Raw genomic sequence first — 13,378 nt, 5'->3', positions numbered from 1 at the left:
CACAGATATGCAGGATATAATAAGGCAAAGATGTTAATAACTGACTTATTACAGGAATCAGCTGAAGAGAAATTGGAATAGATGGAGTCAGTAAGACTAGAAAGAGATGACTGAAGTTGAGAAGACTTGTCCTCAGATAAATAGAAATGAATTGATGAAATTTGGATAAGAAAAAAGAAAATAAATATGGAGTCAAAGATAACATCATGATTTCAACTAGAAGGATGGCGTAAGGAAATAAAAATATTGTCAGAAGATGGAAGAGGAAGAAAATTTTGGAAAGATATGGTCAGGAAGCTGGAGTTTTTGGGAGATAATTTGGTTCATTCATGCTGAATTTGATGCATTGTCAGAACACACAGGGTTAGAAAGCTGTAAATCCAAAAGGATGCTAAGATTTGTGTGTCAAGATGTCAGTATCTGGCAAGGTAATTTAATCAATGCTGTAGTTCTCACCAGCCCATGCATGGTGATATGATTACAAGCTGCCATTGCCTGGTCATAACCCTATGTTTCCATCATTACCATGGCATGCATCATTGAGGCCTTGCTTCCTTCAGCACTAAGTTACCATTCTTGCTACTGGAGTAAATACACCTGTGAAGAAGTGGTGAACAGAGGCCGGTACAAGATATGTGTGCATATGCACACACACACAGACACAGACACACACACACACACACACACACACACACACACACACACACACATATATATATTTGTATATGCGTGTGGGTATTAGATGCTTCGAGTTTGGTACATAAGGTTCCTATTAGATTGAGATAATATTTACTCCTATGGATAACCCCTTTTCTAATGCCTCATCAAAGATTTAAATAGTGTGTTATTTAAGAAAGTGAGTCCAGCTCTTGTTTGGTTTATAAATTCTGAGAATCTATCTTCCCCTAAATACATACTCAAAAGGAATCTACCTTTGGTTGCAAAAAAATGTGGTTTTGTCCTGCAGCCAGTAGGAGAGTGATATACCCAGGCTATAGATGTGAATTTTAGTCATCAATATGAAGCTGATTGAGATGAGAGCCTCCATGACAGCAAACAAGTTCTCTCAAAGAGGAAGTTTAGAGGAAGAAGAGCAGAGGAGTGCAGATTGACTTTATAAGGACATCCATGATGAAAATAAGTCACTCACTATATAGCTTCAACCAGCTAACAAGTACAAAATGTTTACCATAGCAACCTGCCTTTAAGAGTTCCACAAAAGGGAAAATAAATGATTTGAACACTTTTATTTTTATTACTTGCCAGGCAAAAATTATTAATTGTCTTGGCTGAGTGAATGACTATTTGTGCAGCTGCTATGAACTGAGCTAAATTTCAAGAATGAAAAAAATTATGGCATTCACATAGGCACAGCCAAGTTGAAGAGAAAGTGAAATAAATGGAAGAGCTTTAGTTCTAAATTATACTTAAATTTTCTAAGGGAAGAAAATATTTTTCATACTAGCAGCAAAATTCATCTAACTATATTTATGCCATGTATGGAAAAGAATCAAACACTCATAACTCAAAAAATGTTCAAGCTAAAAACTTTCTGCTTGGTAAATTTGCAGGATTTGTGGATAAAAAGAAGGAATATGGTGACAGATAATGCTCAATGTTCTTGAATGGTATAATATAAATGGAGTATTTCTTCCTTAAGAGATGGGTTCCTATAAAGGATATCATAGTTTATGATCTCTGAAATCATTGCCATCTGGGATAATATAACAGATGACATTAAAAGTCAATTGTATTTACAAAAAAAAGAATCAAGGGAAGCGAATATGGTCAAGTTACATATGCAAGAAAGTGGACACTGACATCTCTTGGCATTAAGTTACATATCTGTCAACATAGATATAATGTTACACTGGTACTATTTGGTATTCATTTTTATAAATTCACGAGAAAATTCATTCCTCTGTTATTGCAGACAACTAGGAAAAATATCAAAGGAACGTTTACATAATGGACAAATGTAAATTCATTCTAGTTGTAGAGACAAGCTCCCTGCTGTCTCAATCATATTATGCTTCTTTGCCCTTATATTAGCTCTCACAGCACTAAAGAAATGCACACGCTGAAGTCTTTGAATTAAAACAAAAGAAGAGATTTTTGGCTGCCATCAGTTTTATACCTCCCTCAAAACTTGACTCTTCTTGTTATATTTATCGGGCATGTTGTATTATTTTTTTAAATGATAAACTGCACACAATCACATTTATCTGCTTCAAGAGGGCTTGCTTTAAGGGATTTAAGATGTAGAAAATTACTTTTCATCATTGTGGCTCACGACTGTTTGTTCAATGAATTGTTACAGAATCCAATTTCCCCATTACCATTTTCTGTGAACTAAACTGATTCTTTTGTTTCATTTATGGTGAACTAACTGGTGATTCTATGATCTTCTTGAATTACTGTGAAAAGTATTTCCAAAATCACTAGATATATAAAAGATAAGTTCTATGTTAATATAATAGTGCTTATTCAGCTTTCCTCAGAGCAGTAAAAAATTACTACGGAGGATAAATAGGAAAAAACATGTCTGCTGTATATGATTCAATTTGACACCCTGACTTATCAGGACAAAAAATGAAATTTTACTTAAAATAAAAGATAAAAGTATTAAAAACAATAATTTTCACATGTTGTTTATTTTATTGTCTCTATTTTCTCAACATGAGACACTTAGAAAATTTTGTTACTCTAGTTAGCTGTGGCAAGTATTCAGAGCTAACACCACCCTATCTAGAAAGATTGTGGACAACACTTCAGAACATGTATAATCAGGAAAACTGATGTAAGAAGATAGAGGGACAATGAAATATGTCATCTTAGTCTCAGGTAATAAACCTGTGCCCATCTACTATGCATAAAACTAAAAAAATAAGAGTCTTTCCTACTCTTGAAAAACCAAAGAAAGTAATTTGGTAAAATATGAGAGATGATCAGATGACCAGTTACAATGACTGGATTTCAGGGCAAGTTGTGTGTGTGTGTGTGTGTGTGTGTGTGTGTGTGTGTCTGTGTGTGTGTGTGTGTGTGTGTGTGTTTAATTAGAAGTGGAGGTTTCTCCTCATGTGAAAACACAAAGACTCAGATTTTGGGTACTCTGAGCACTGAGTGTTACCACAAAATGAAGCAGATTTATTTTCAGTGTGATAAAGGACAAATAGAACTATCTGAATACAGAATATGGTTTCTAGGAAAATATTCAGTTCTCAGTCAGTGGAAGTCTTCACACCAAATCTGAAAACTAGAAGAATATATCATCTAGAGGCCAAACATTTTTGGACCTCAGTTTCCTGGCTCCCTTCATCTGTTTTCCCCCCTGAACACTGGTCAAAAAACTAGACTTACTGAAAATAGAATTTCTCACTCTTGGGAGTTATCTCATGAATAACAACACTTTTAAATGCTCTCAAACACAAGAGTTTAGGAATAGGTTTCCTGAGGGAAGAGTACTTCCCTAAAAAATGACCCTCAGAGAATAAAGAATAATACTAATATGGCCTCGCCATCCAGAACTAGAACCAGACAATGATTTTTGTGGGAGTAGCAGAAGAGAGAAGACAGAGATCTGAACCTTGCCAATACTTGCCTGATTTTTCCAGGAGTTATTTTGATGGTGCAGGTCTAAACTAACTTTAAAAAAATCCCTATTCTTAGGACAATGCTTGGCACACACTAAGTAATAAATGGTAAATTATAGACTAAATAGAGAGACCTTGCAAAACAGTCCTTAGGATGACTGTCATTGTGGAAAATCCAATGGATTATTTGAGCATTCTGAATTTCTGTATTTGTTCATGAGCTGGTCTGAGTCTTTTGTATATGATGTATTTGGTAAAGTAATTGAAATAGAGGCTTTTTCATACCTGATCCATATATTCTTCGCATCCTTGTGTGGGAGTTCAGATGCTTTTGCCCACATTTGGGGAAAACTACACAAGATTTGAATGTAAGGAAATACTGAAAGAAAATAATCTATTTGGGGATCAATTCCCAAGGAACATATCAGATCTACAGAAGTAGAAGCCAAAGATATATTTGGGCCCAGGACAGTGAATGACAGATAATGTTAAAAACAAATACAAACAGATACAAGAGAATAGTGACATGGGGTAACATTTCCTGCCTTTGAAAATGATAAGCAAGTTAAATTTTTCAAATTACAGGTTAGTGAGCTTGAGAAATTACAGTCCATTGTATATGCACTTAAAACAAGAAATGGTGATCACAATAAATGAACAGAAGTTAATTGAGGACATGTCATTTCAAATTAAGCTTATTCCAGGTTTTCTAAACAAGGTTATTAGATTACTATATTTCTTAAAATTAACCAATTATCTTATAAATTGGAATATCAAAAATATTTTTACTTGACTTCATCAAAACATTTGAGAATCAATCACAATATGATTGCGGGCAAGATGAAAACATGTAAATTAGACTGATGCAGGGAGGGCTTTAATAAAGTACTACATGGTACATGGTTGTGGCCCCATTGTGAACAACAATAATGTCACTGACTTTGATAAAGATGTCATGAAACAATGCATAAATAATTGGTTCTATCGTCACAGAACACAGTTCAAAATCCTAAGTAAGACATCTAATAATTGATGAATTTACAGGAGTCACAACATCACCAGACTTCAGTTTCCCCATCTATAAAATGAGGCTCCCTTTGACTCAGATCATATAATACAATAAAGTATCTATGATATATTCGCCTGATTTTAACTTGTATTAAGGAAGGATTGATAAATAATATGTTGAACAATACAACGAGGATCACACTGGCTAGAGTGATGCGCCAAATCTAATTGTAACTCCTAGTCTTTCAACCTCCAACCCCTCCTCCCGTTTCCATGTGTTATTATTACCCCGTGCTGTCACATCACTTTTCGCTCTGCAAAAATTTGACCATTGGGGTAACCAATTATACTTTATACAAATTTAAAATACACTGACCCCTGCAATAACAATTTAGATTTGAGGGGGCAGAGCCAAGATGGTGGCTGGAAAGCAGGGACTTGTTTAAGCTTGCCCCCAGATCTCTCCAAACACCTGTAAAAAATGGCTATGAAGAAATTCTAGAGCTGCAGAACCCATGAAATAGCAGGGGAAGCTGGGCTGCAGCCCAGGAAATCCTGGATGGTCACTGGTAAGGGTCTATTACACAGAGCTGCGAGCAGAGCAGAGCCCAGCGTGGGCCATGCCAGGACCATCCAGACAGGGAGCTGGGTACAACAGGCTGCAGCACCCTGAATCAGTGAGCTGTGGCAGTTACCAGACTTCTCAACCCACAAACACCAAAGAAAACAGAGCAGGTTGGTGGAAAGACTACTGGAAAGGGGTGAAAAGAATGAATCATCAGCCCTAGCCCCAGGGGCGCAGAAGTGGTGCAGCTCTAGGGCTGCTTCCAGAGTATGAGCGGTGATTGCTTCTGGCCCCAGGCCCATGAGGTGGGAGGAATTAAACAGTGGATCAGAGCAGAAGTGCAGAGCCCACTTGCATCTGGGTCATGGTCCAGGTTAAAGGTTCTTGGGGGAGGAGGAGTACTGGTGTGGCAGAGTTTGCTGCGTAGAAATAGCTCTGATAAAAGCAGTGCTTGGCCCCTAAATCTTGGGACAAAGCACTCTCTACTCTACAAGCAGTCATACACTGACAAATACCTCAAGGGTCAAATAGGTGGATGAGAACATGGCCAGGCAGCAATAAAGGACACAGAGTCAGATTCAGACTCAGACTTTGGAATCTTTCTTCGGTGACAAAGAAGACCAAAAGATACGGCCAGAAGAAGTCAACAAAGTCAAACAGCCTACATCAAAAGCCTCCAAGAAGAATATGTAATGGTCTCAGACCATGGAAGAGCTCAAAAAGGATTTGGAAAAGCAACTCAGAGAAGTAGAGGAAAAATTGGGAAAAGAAATGAGAATGATGCAAGAAAATCATGAAAAAACAAGTCAATGACTTGCTAAAGGAGATCCAAAAACATACTGCAGAAAATAACACCTTAAAAAATAGACTAACTCAAATGGCAAAAGAACCCCAAAAAGCCAATGAGAGAAGAATGCCCTGAAAGGCAGAATTACCCAAATGGAAAAAGAGGTCCAAAAGATCACTGAAGAAAATACTACCTTAAATATTAGATTGGAGCAAGTGGAAGCTAGTGACTTTATGAAAAATCAAGACATTGTAAAACAGAGCCAAAGGAATGACAAAGTGGAAGACAATGTGAAATATCTCATTGGAAAAAGCACTGGCCTGGAGAATACATCCAGGACAGAGAATATAAAATTGTTGGACTACCTGAAAGCCATGATCAAAAAAAGAACCTAGACATCATCTTTCAAGAAATTATCAAGGAAAATTGATGTGATATTCTAGATCCAGAGGGCAAAATAGAAATTGAAAGAACCCACTGATCACCTCTTGAAAAAGATCCCCAAAAGAAAACCCCTAGGAGTATTGTTGCTGAATTCCAGAGTTCCCAAGTAAAGGAGAAAATACTGCAAGAAGCCAGAAAGAAGAAATTTTAGTATTGTGGAAACACAAGATCTAGCAGTTGCACGTTAAGGGATCAAATGGCTTGGAATATGATATTCCGGAGGTCAAAGAAGTTAGGATTAAAACCAAGAATCACCTACGCAGCAAAACTGAGTATAATGCTTCAAGGCAAAATATGGACTTGCAATAAAATAGATGACTTTCAAGGTTTCTCAGTGAAAAGACCAGAGCTGAATAGAAAATCTGACTTTCAAACACAAGAATCAAGAGAAGCATGAAAAGGTAAATGAGAAAGAGAAATCATAACGGACTTACTAAAGTGGAACTGTTTTGCTTACATTTCTACATGGAAAGATGTGTGTAATTCATGAGACCTGTTTTAGTATTAGGGTAGTGGAAGGGAATATAAATATATATAGACAGAGGGCACAGGGTGAGCTGAATATGAAGGGATGATAGGTAAAAAAAATAAAATAAAATTAAGGAATGAGAAAGGAATATATTGAGAAAGGGAGAAAGAAAGAGATAGAATGGGGTAAATTATCTTGCATAAAAGTTGCAAGAAAAAGTAGTTCATTTGAAGGGAAGAGGGGGCAGGTGAGGGGGAATGAGTGAATGTTGCTTTCATTGGATTTGCCTTGAGGAGAGAATAACATACACACTCAATTGGGTATCTTACCCCATAAGAAAGTAGGGAGATGGTCATAAAATGGGGGACAATAGAAGGGAGGGCACATAGGGGGAAGAAGTAATCAAAAGCAAATACTTTTGAAAAGGGACAGGGTCAAGGGAGAAAACTGAATAAAGGGTGACAGGATAGGACAGAAGGAAATGTAGTTAGTCTTTCACAACATGACAATTTATGGGAGAGTTTTGCATAATGATACATGTGTGGCCTATGTTGAATTGCTTGCCTTCTTAGGGTACATGAGTGGGGAGGGAAGAGGGCAGAGAATTTGAACTCAAAGTTTTAAAAGCAGATGAACAAAAAAAGTTGTGTTTTGCATGCTACTGGGAAATAAGATATGCAGGCAATGGGCCATAGAAATCTATCTTGCCATACAAGAAAGTTAGAGGAACAAGGATGTGGGGGAGAGCGGGAGTGGGGAGACAGAAGGGATGGCTAACTGGGGAGCAGGGCAATCAGATATATGCCATCTTGGAGTGGGGGGAGGGTAGAAATGGGGAGAAAATTTGTAATTCAAAATCTTGTGGAAATCAATGCTGAAAAGTAAAAAAAAATATTAAATAATAAAGTATGGAAGAATATAAAAAAACAATTCAGATTTGAAGCTCTTTCCCTCCTATTAATAGGCCATATGACCTGCATATATCATAGGAAGCCGAAATCACATATGGTGGGAGGGGTTTGCTGACAGGAAAAGGAAAGTGTGTCACAGGAGATGCTCAGAAAGAGAGCAGTTAGAGCTGAGGGAAAGAGCAGATCTGCTGGCTGTAAGTTTGTTTGTGGCAAGGCTCTAGCAGGAGGCTGGATGGTTTTGGGATGGTGAGGCTCTATGCTGCAATGTTATGTATCAAATTCTTTGCTGCTCTGATGGATTGGGCTTATTGGTTATGGGATCTGGTCCTCTGGTATCTAAATAAATAATAAATCTACCTTCTATGTGGAGAGTCTCTTATATTTTTCAATAGAGAACCATACAGGTATTTTGACAATTATCATCAATACTGTAATTATTGCCTTGCTAATACAATCCTTGTTCCTATCATTGTTCATCCCTTTTCAAGTCCTAACTCCAAATTAATTCCACAACTTATTTCTTCTGTTCCTATTCATACCACCAAATTCTGATGAAATAAATCCCTCAAACCACCTCTCTGGGTATAGTAAAACATAGTATTATGTAATCTCAATTAAGCTTTCTTTATTTCAAAGTATGCATTGATTGACTCTTCATTCTACCGCTAACTATATCTGTTATGAACTTTATTTTCTTCCAAACAAGACAGGCAAGAGAACCTAGCTGAAACAGCAAAACACCTGAGAAAGAGTAATAATCAGCATGTTCCAGGCAAGTCAAAGAAGCATCACCAGAAACTTGACTGCCATCTCCCATCAAATCCTGAAGAGAACAGTCCAGTACCCTGTCACCATGATTAGACATTTCAAATTATCCCCTACATCCATCATTCAGGCAAGAAACTATTCTGGAGAGAGGCCCATCTCCTTTTAGAGTTAAGACATTTCCACACCAACAACTATTGACTGCCACCAACAAGAAGATAAGCACATGAGTGGTAGGGGTGTCAGCAACCCCCATAACAACACAACACAGTATTCATAGCCATCATCTAAGAAACAACTTCTCTAGAGAAGGAGACAGATACCCCAGCTCCAACTGTCAGTCAACTGTCACACACAGTGCAGACAAACCAGCCTAAGTGAAACAGCTCTCCCTGAAGGAGAGGCATATAAGGGACCACCCACATATTGACAACTATCTTCCCTCAGACCTTGATAAGAAGGGATTGCCCAGAAATCTTCAACTCAAGAGAAATGAGAATAATGATATTTCCAGTCAAGCTCTTGTAATAACAATTTGGCTAGCAGCTGGGGTTGGTGAAAGACCAACACTGGCCAAACAACAAAAAAGCTGCCAGAACAAGTTCCTTTGATCTCATTTACTAAGCAATGTAATATTAAGGGGTTAACAATCTTACTTTAATCCAGCATATACATATAAACTCACTTAGTTCAGGAGAAAAAGCCAGCAACTTGAACTTCAAAGCAAATACAAACAAGTTACAAACATACACAATATACACAGACCAAGTCACAATTCATAGTTACTGGGAAAGCATCAACATCTGGGTTGATGAACCAAGGGGGTTCTTAACAATGGCTGGCCCAGAGTCATACAACACTCTTGCTGTTGCTCAGAGCCCCAAGCAAACAGCTCTGTTCACTCTTTTTATACAGTCTTTGGATGTCATCAAATGCCAAGGGACTAGAACTTAGGGGCATGCTATTGACTCCTGTCTTAGCAATTCCCCTTAGGGCCCTGGGGGCTTCCCACCTCTCTCAAACTAAGGAACTAATGTGCTAGTTAGCCTGGGGCTTTGCACTTAGTAAGACTCAATCAAACTAAATGCTAAACTTAGCATTGTAAAACTGTAAAAAAAAAAAAAAGTCCCACCTTAATTACCAATATAGTACTCTCAATCATTACCCCTAGGAAGCAATCCCAGTGAAGATATAGTCTGGCATTTGCCCCTGTATTGGCTAGAGCAGGGGTGGGGAACCTGTGGCCTTGAGGACACATGTGGCCTTCTAGGGCTTTGGATGTGGCCTTTTGACTGAGTCCAAGTTTTGCAGAACAAATCCTTTTATTACCAAAAAACTGCTGGGAAAATTGGAAAATGGTAGGGCAGAAACTGGGCATAGACCAACATCTTACACCATACACCAAAATAAAGATAAAATTGGTTCATGATTTAGGAATAAAGGCTGATAGTATAAGCAATTTTGGAGAGCGAGGAATAGTTTACCTATCAGATTTATGGGAAAGCAAAGACTTCATGACACAAGAGAGAGCGCATTACAAAATGCAAAATGGATAGTCTCCATTATGTTAAATTGAAATTTTTATATAAAAAGGCAATGCAACAAAGATTAGGAGGGAAGCAGAATATTGGGAGAAAATCTTTACAACTAGTGTCTCTGATAAAGTCCTCATCTCTAACATATATAGGGAACTGAGCCAAATTTATAAGAATACAAGTCATTCCCCAATTGAGAAATGGCAGTTTTCAGAGGAAGAAATTAAAGATATCTATAGGCATATGAAAAAATTCTCTAAATAACTATGGATTAGAGAAATGCAAATCAAAACAACTCTTAGGTACCACATCTCTCCTGTAAGATTGGCTAAAACAACAAAACAGGAAAATGATAAATGCTGGAGAGAATGTGGGAAAATTGGAACACTGTTACATTGCTGGGGGAGTTGTGAACTGATCCAGCCATTCTGGAGAGCAATTTGGAACTATGCCCAAAGGGCTATAAAAATGTTCATACCCTTTGACCCAGCAATACTACTTCTAGGGCTATATCCTAAAGAGATCACACACGTGGGAAAAGGACCCATACATACAAAAATATTTATAGCGGCTCTCTTTGTAGTAGTAAGGAATTGGAAATCAAGGGGATGCCCATTAATTGGGAAATGGCTGTACAAGTTGTGGTATGTGAATGTAATGGAATACTATTATGCTATAAGACATGGGGACGATATGGACTTCATAATAACCTGGAAAAACCTACACGATATAATGCTGAGTGAGGGAAGCAGAACTAGGAGGACATTATACACAACCACAGATATATGGATTCTGCGATGACTAACCATGATGGACTTTGCTCTTCTCAGCAATACAAGGTTCAAAGACAACTCCAAAGGACTCATGAGTGAGAGAGCTATCTACATCCAGAGAAAGAACTATGGAGTCTGAATGCAGAGTGAGGCAAACTGTTTGCTCTCCTTTTTTTTTCTCTTTTGTTTTTGTTTTTGTTTCTTCTTTCTCATGATTTATTCCATTGGTCATAACTCTTCTTTACAACTTGACTATTGTGTAAATAAGTTCAATGTGAGGTTATATGTAAAAGATATATTGGATTCCATGCCCTCCTGGGGAGGGAGGGGGGAAGGGGGGAGAGAAAATCTGGAATTCAAAATCATGCAGAAGTGAGTGTTTTAAACTAAAAATAAAACAATCTCAATTTAAGAAAGAGAATTTGTTCTGTGAAGTTTGGATTGAGTCAAAAGGCCAAACTTGAGGACCTAGAAGGCCATGCGTAGCCTTGAGGTTGCAGCTTCCCCACCCTTGCACTAGAGGTATAGTTACTAAAGACTCAGAAAAGTTCTTCTCACCAAATCCTTGGCTCAGTGAGATGCTTAAACATCAGAAACTAAAAAATGACATTAAAGAGGCATTGTCATCAGTCTTGCCACTGTATCCTAAGGACCATGAGAGTTTCCCATCTCATTCACAGTAATAATTTTACATATGTGTAATTCCCATCGTTGAAATATGAACTCTCAATCCGAGCCATGACTTCAACATGGTTGCCCTATCCTGGTCAACAGTGTCACCAACCCTCTGAATGTTTTACTATCTGAGGATAAACTGCATAATGCCCAAACCATTGAGAATTACAGGGCAGGGATAGTGACCCCTGGGCTGACTGAAGATGATTTCTGAAATGTAAAGTATAAATGTTGTAATACAAGGAAAATTGGGAACCCCTGAGTAACCCCTAGCTACTGACAAGCCCCCCCAGAAAGAATGGACTCAGATATCTTTGGCATTTAGCAAACCCTCTGGGACTCCATGACTCCACCAAGGAATCTCAATAGATAGGACCATCCCACTGAGAGATAACTTGACAGACCCTTCCTGGGAGATATCCACCAAGGAATGTAAATGAGATTATCCCGCAAGTACGATAACCTGACTGAATCTTTTGATCAGCCAGGACCTCTGTTCCTGTTTTTCCCCCCACTCTGTACCCCCATATCCTATATAAGCCAAGCCATCACCCCAATACATTTGCCATTGATTTGTGGTGCCATACCCCGATGGCCACCGGCTAATAAATTCTCCACTTAAAACTTATACTCTGTGGTGTGTCTCGCTCGTTTCTGGTACAACAATGTGACTCAGCATTCCACCCTGATCCTGGGGAGAAGCTCTTATCTCACTGGACAAATGTCAGCCCAAGTGCCCATGAATATGATTATCAGGCTGCATGCTTACCTTCTACAGGAACATTTCAACTGTGGTGTTCTGGCAGTGGGTGAACCAGTCCTTCAATGCTGTTGTCAACTACTCCAACAGAAGTGAGGATGCGACAGTTCCTCAGAGGCAGCTAGCAACAGCCTACATGAGCACTACCACTGGGGCTGTGCTCACTGCTCTGGGATTCATCCCTCAGCCAACATCTGCCTCACCTGGTTAGCTGCTTCATCCCATTCACAGCTACAGCTGCTGCCAATTGCATCAACATCAACATCCTACTGATGAGGCAGAGAGAGATGCTGGTGGGGATTCCCATGACTGATGATTTGGGCCACAGGTTGGGCTATTCTTCAAAGGTGGCTCAGCTAGGCATCTTCCAGATGGTGACATCCTGGATCTTCATGATCATGCCTGCTATGACCATAATGCCCCCAAATATAAATGTTATTTGAGAAAAATGACTTCTTGAAGAGAAGGCCATGGCTCTTGGGCCCCATGCAAGTGGGGCCTATTTGTCTATTTTTTCCACTCCCCTGTGCTTTACACTTTACCCCCAAAGGAGCTCCATTCCAGTGAACTGGATGGAGACTGAGCTCAGAGCTCAGATGAAGGAGCAGAGCCTAAACACTGAGGCTGTTTACTTCAAGAGGGGCCTCTGAAGGGAGTGCGGTCCATCCAGGGTTCTCCACTCTCACTCCACCCCTAGCTTCCTGCCACTGATGCTGTTGCATGTCAGCTGTGGTACCTCTTCTGCCCTCCCTACTGCTCTGTCACACTCTCTGCTCTACCCTGCGACCAGATAATACACCTCTACTATCCCCTAGAATGCACTAATGAACTTTTCTCTCCTCCCATCCAGTCCTAAAGATCAAAGCAGACACATGGCCATTAAGGGTACAGGTGGAAGAGAGCATCTGCCAGGCTGTTACTGAGAGACACAATCCCTCAGAGTAGCCATTGTGAACTTTAGGGGTCTTGTCCCCTCCTGGATGGTGTATGTGCGTGTGTTCATGTGTATGTGTGTGTAGTGGCATTATAGGCTAAAAATTGTTTCCTCAGGTCCCAGCATCCCTGGGTTTTCTCTAAACTCAAGATTGGGAGG

At 39.1% G+C, this 13,378-nt stretch overlaps 1 pseudogene; it reads left to right on the top strand.

Annotated features, from left to right (window-relative positions):
* Nucleotides 1-224: 224 nt before the first annotated feature.
* Nucleotides 225-12,935, top strand: LOC118837670 (annotated as a pseudogene).
* The last annotated feature ends 443 nt before the right edge of the window (nt 12,936-13,378 follow it).

This window comes from Trichosurus vulpecula, chromosome 1, assembly GCF_011100635.1.
Source record: "Trichosurus vulpecula isolate mTriVul1 chromosome 1, mTriVul1.pri, whole genome shotgun sequence".
Classification (NCBI taxonomy): Eukaryota; Metazoa; Chordata; class Mammalia; order Diprotodontia; family Phalangeridae; genus Trichosurus; species Trichosurus vulpecula.
This window is presented reverse-complemented; position numbering and strand designations above follow the sequence as displayed.